The 5389-nt window shown below is 40.5% G+C and overlaps 1 pseudogene; it reads left to right on the top strand.

The window, feature by feature from the left end:
* The first annotated feature begins 3048 nt into the window (after positions 1-3048).
* On the top strand, positions 3049-3422 carry LOC149128185 (large ribosomal subunit protein eL31 pseudogene; annotated as a pseudogene).
* Positions 3423-5389: the final 1967 nt, after the last annotated feature.

The raw sequence follows: 5389 nt of genomic DNA, 5'->3' as shown, positions 1-5389 counted from the left end.
TCCATGCACTGGACACTTAAGTCAAATGGAAAGTCAGAAACACCTTCTACAGGCAGCCACTGGCATTACTTCATATTTACATTTGTTTCGCCAATCTAGCAAGTGAACTTTTTCCCTAAGAAGATGTAATGGGAATATTTTATTTGAAATTTTTATGTAGTAAGCAGCTGTCTAAAGTCTTCATTCCTGTTTTCAGTAGGGTAAGTGGCAAATGCAACCAGGAAGAAAAAATAGTAGTTTCCCAAGTGCTAGTAAGGGCAGCAGGCAGTGGAAAATTTGTGCAAAGTCTTTCCAGGAAAAATGTTCCTGTAGATCATGGTGGAAGTACTTAAATGCTGGTGTAGAAAAATACATCCACACGTTTCTTAATGAGGTTGAGCAGAAGAGCTGCAAAAGTCCCCAGCAATCAGAAAACTGAGGTTGAGAGATGGAAAGTTGCTAGAGAAACACACAGAAGGAGAGGAAACTCATGGCCAAGGACTTGTGTCTGGCTCCGAGGGATACTGCATTCATCATCCACCTTGAGCTGAGATCTCAGAGCCCTTGCAAAGATGAAGGCAGGAGAGGGACATCATATAGCACTTTGTGCACAGAGATTAGCCATGTACTGTCTGAAGTCCTGCCTGGCCCTTTAGCTCCATTCACCATACTTGTCTCATGGATCACAAAGCAGACATAATCCAAGAAGAAACATAAGCCCAGTCTCTCTGTATCACACCTGGTGCACTGGAAGAGTGGAAAACAGGAGTTTGGGGATAGAAAGTGCTGGTTTATGTATAACATTGGAAAACTTATGGCCAGCGCAGCAGCTCACTTGCCTAATCCTCCGCCTGCAGTGCCGGAACTCCAGGTTCTAGTTCCATTTGGGGTGTTGGATTCTGTCCCGGTTGCTCCTCTTCCAGTCCAGCTCTCTGCTGTGGCCCAGGAGTGCAGTGGAGGATGGCCCAGGTCCTTGGGCCCTGCACCCACATGGGAGACCAGGAGGAAGCACCTAGCTCCTGGCTTCAGATCAGCGCAGCACACCAGCTGCAGCACATCGGCCATGGCGGCCATTTTTTGGGGTGAACCAACGGAAAAAAAGGAAGACCTTTCTCTCTGTCTCTCTCTCTCTCTCACTGTCTAACTCTGCCAGTCAAAAAAAAAAAAAAAAAAAAGAAAAAAGAGAGAGAGAAAGAAAACTTACACAATCCCTGAGCTTCTTAAACCAGGACATATTTTTCTCATTGTTTTTCTGGAGAATTAAATAGCCTAATGTATTAAAAATACCTATCCAGAGGGTGTTACTCAGTAAGTGGAAGCCAGCAGCAATTACATACTGGTAGCTAGTATATAATATTAATGCATTGGAACAATAATGACATCGTGAAAAATTCTCATTGGTTACTCCATGCTAAGGCAGCATATACTTTGAGATGAAAGATGTTTTTGGTCTCTGCAAAAGAGCATCGATCTTAAAAAGAAGCACATGTACAGAATACCATTCCTGAAAGTAATTCCAGGGCTCCATAGTGATAAAGTCCCACTATTTCTTCTCCAATAGCTATCTAATCTACCTGGCCTCATCCTTCATACTATTTGCCTATCTTTCAATAAAAATGATTCTATCTTGGACTCCAAGTTACCCACTTGGGTTAAATTTTTTAGGTTATTTATTTATTTATTTATTTTCATTTATTTCACAGGCAGGGTTATAGTCAAGACTGGACCAGGCCAATCAAGGAATCATAAATTTCAATGGGTCATGCACATAGATGGCTGGCACCAAGGTACTTTAGCCATTATCTGCTGCCTTTCAAGTGTGCATTAGCAGGACACTGGGTTGGAACCCAAAGTGAGACTCAGTCCCAGGCACTCCAGTATGGGACATGAACATCCCAAGGAGTGGTTTAACCTGCTGGCCACAACACCTACCCTGCCCCACCTTGATTCTTGTTGTGGATGCTTTGATTTAAACATCAGAGCATAGCATAGAACTTGTCCCTCGAGTTACTATCAAATGGACTTGAGATGGATGAACTAAATAGTCAGTTTTTAATCTATCTTGCATGGCAATCCCTTAACACATTCTCTGATTTGAGATTGACCCTCTTGACTCCTATCTCTATTCCTCTGGTTCTACCTTGCTAAAGGTCTCCTGGTGTGTGTCAAATGTATGCACAGATATTGGGCTGCATCTAATAAATGCCATTGGCACACAGGCTGCACTATGTGTAGGAATTTTGCAGGGGGTCTGAATACCACAGATGTTCTCAGGTTTTAAAAAAAAAAAGACTTGATGAGGTTTTCATTGGTTGCTAGGATTTTAATAAGTCAACAAGAAAAGGATGGCTAGATTTCTAAGCATAGGGAATTGTTCTACTGCATTATTTCCTTTGGGATGGTATTGTATAAAAATTGAGCTATTGGGTAAAATCCTTGACTTTTGATCTCATAACTTTTTGCCAAAGTTAATGAATATGTCCAAATAGGATTAGGATTCAAGCAGCACATCTCCAGTGTTCCATACTAGGGGCCAAGAATTGCCTGCCTTTTTTTCATTTTTGAAAGGCAGAATTGTGTATCTATTAAAGTGTTTACATATAAAATATATCATTAGGCTAATAAACTAGAAAAATGTAATATCACTTCCAATATCCCCTGTGAATATAGAGAAAAAATTCTCATTAAAATACTAGAAAACTGAATCCAGTGGTACACAGGAAGGATTATAAACCATATCCAGGTGGGATTTTTTTCCAAAAAAATTTGCATGTCATCCTTGCACAGGTGCATCCTAATCTCAGTTTCATTCCAATTTTAACTTTGTATATGCTGCTGGTTCAAGAATCTAAGTGAGATTTACCCCAGGAATGCAAGATTGGTTCAACATATGAAAATTAAGCAATGTAATGTACACTATTTGAATACAATAAAGGAGAAAGATACATTCATCTCAATAAATATAGAAATCTTATTTAACAAAACCCAATATCATTTCCTGATTAAACACACACACACACACACACACAAATCCTTCATGTTCTTCCTTTCCAACTGGGACCCTACAAGATGGCTCCCGCAAAGAAGGGTGGTGGGAAGAAGAAGGGCCATTCTGCCATCTGGTGACCCAGGGACATACCATCCACATTCACAAGCTTATCCATGGAATGGGCTTCAAGCAGTGTGCCTTTCGGGCACTCAAGGAGATATGGAAGTTTGCCTTGAAAGAGATGGGGACTCCAGCCAGCTGTGCCCTTTGTTGCCAAGTTCACAAAGCTGTTTGGGCCAAAGGAATAAGGAGCGTCCCATACTGAATCTGCGTGAGATTGTCCAGAAAATGTAATGAGAATGAAGATTCACCAAACAAGCTCTACACTTTGGTTATCTATGTACATGTCATCAGTTTCAAAAATCTACAGACAGTCAATATGGATGAGAACTGATTAAAGTTGAAGAAAAAATGCAACAAATTAGGAAGAGCAGGGATCTTCTTTAACCTCCCAAAAGGCATTTATGAAAAACCCAGAGATTACTGGGTTGATGAATTACTCGGTACCAGATAGTCTGATATTGTTCACAGATTCCTGTGATTCTCTTCCTTTTAGTTCCAATCCTTTTCCCTGTCTTTTTCAACATGAACAATTCCCACTGATCTATCTTTAAGTTCTTCAGGCTTCCATCATCTCCATACTCCATCCAGTGAGATTTTCAGTTGACATTGAATTCTTCAGTTCTATAATGTGTTTTGTTTTATATATATATGTATCTTCAGTTCAAAGTTTTGTTTTATATATATATGTGTGTGTGTGTGTGTGTGTGTGTGTGTGTGTGTGCAATTTTTACTTCTCTGCTGAAATGTCCTATCTTTCAGTGCAATCTGTTTCCTTTACCTCACTGAGCATATTTGAGAATAGCTGCATTAAAGTCTTTGTCTACATTTACAACATTTGGGTTGTTTGATACTGGCCTTTGCTGATTTCTTTTTCCCCTTAAGAATATGCTACATTTTCCCAAATCACCGAATGTCAAGAAATTTGGATTGAGTCCTGGATATTATAAATTATACCTTATGGATTCCACAAAAAAAAAAAAAAGAAAGAAAGGCAGAGGAGTGGGTTGGGGGAGATATCTGTTGGTTCACTCCTCAAAAAATGCCTGCAACAGCTGGTACTGAGCCAGGCCAAAGCCAGACGCTGAGAATTCAGTCTGGTCTCTCATATAAGTGGCAGAAACCCAATTACTTGAACATCACCTTCTGCCTCCCAGGATGAGCATTAGCAGTATCTGGAATTGAGGGAAGAACCACGACTTAAACCTAGGTGCTCCTATATAGGATGTGAGCATGCCAAGTGATGTCTTAGCTGCTACACCAATGCCTACCCCTTACCGACTATTATAGGATTTTATTCTCTGTGTGTTTTTTCTCCATAGTTTGTGTGACATTACAAGCACAAGATAGCCAGAACTGCTTTTTGTAACCATTTCCATCTCCCATCTTCCTTAAGATGTACATGGCATTCAACAAAGGACTACTTGTACAAATTAGTATATGAGGCACTTACTCAATGTTCTCAACTATGAAGCAGACAGGACTGTCACCCCAATCTAGATTTCGTGGATTTCTTCAGTGAACTGCTTTGATGATTTTCTTGGTTAAAGAATTTAAATTTAAATATGTACGTTTATCTCATAGTCTTCTCCTTGCCTGTAAGTCTATATCCAAGTCCTCCAGTTCTCAGTACAGAAAACAAGTTCTTTAATGGCATAGTCCATGGCAGAGGGAACTCTTAGATCTGATGGTTAATTAATTGGGTCCTGATTCTGGATTCTAGTGCAGTTGTACTTCCCACTTATGCTGCTATGAAACCTCTTGTCTGCTTCAAACTTCCTCTCTGAGCCAAGTCTCACTGTCACTGCAGGATAGTGAGTAGGAGGAGGATATTATGATACAAAACACAGGTCTTCCCTATACTACTGAGAATCAGAATTAACTCAACAACTAAAAGTCAGCCTTAAAATAGCTTCCATAATTCCAAAGGCGGTGGGTGCCTTTGCAATGTGGATTGGTGTCACACAGGAGGTGGTTCTGGTTCCATATTACACCTGTCACCATACACCTTCCTGCTAGTGCCACCCTTCCTGCGATAGACCTCTAATCCTGCAGCATGTACTCAGCCTAAATCCCATCACAGGCAGTCACACTCTGAGTTATCATTTGTTTACTCCACTAGAAAAAGGCTTTTCTTTGGATAGGGAAATGAACCTGAGCATTTTGGATCCCATCTATGTCCCAGGGGAGTGTTTGTCTCTTTATTCTGGAAGCATTAAGTTCTTTAGCTGCATAGTGGGGGACTTGTAACTTAAGGAGGCCCAATTGAAATCTTTCCCAGGATTGAGATTTTCCTGGGAT

The sequence above is a fragment of the Oryctolagus cuniculus genome, chromosome 2, assembly GCF_051225735.1.
Source record: "Oryctolagus cuniculus isolate XC-2025 breed Fujian yellow rabbit chromosome 2, ASM5122573v1, whole genome shotgun sequence".
In the NCBI taxonomy this organism is placed as follows: Eukaryota; Metazoa; Chordata; class Mammalia; order Lagomorpha; family Leporidae; genus Oryctolagus; species Oryctolagus cuniculus.
The sequence above is the reverse complement of the archived record's forward strand: the minus strand, read 5'-3'. Positions and strand labels throughout refer to the sequence as shown.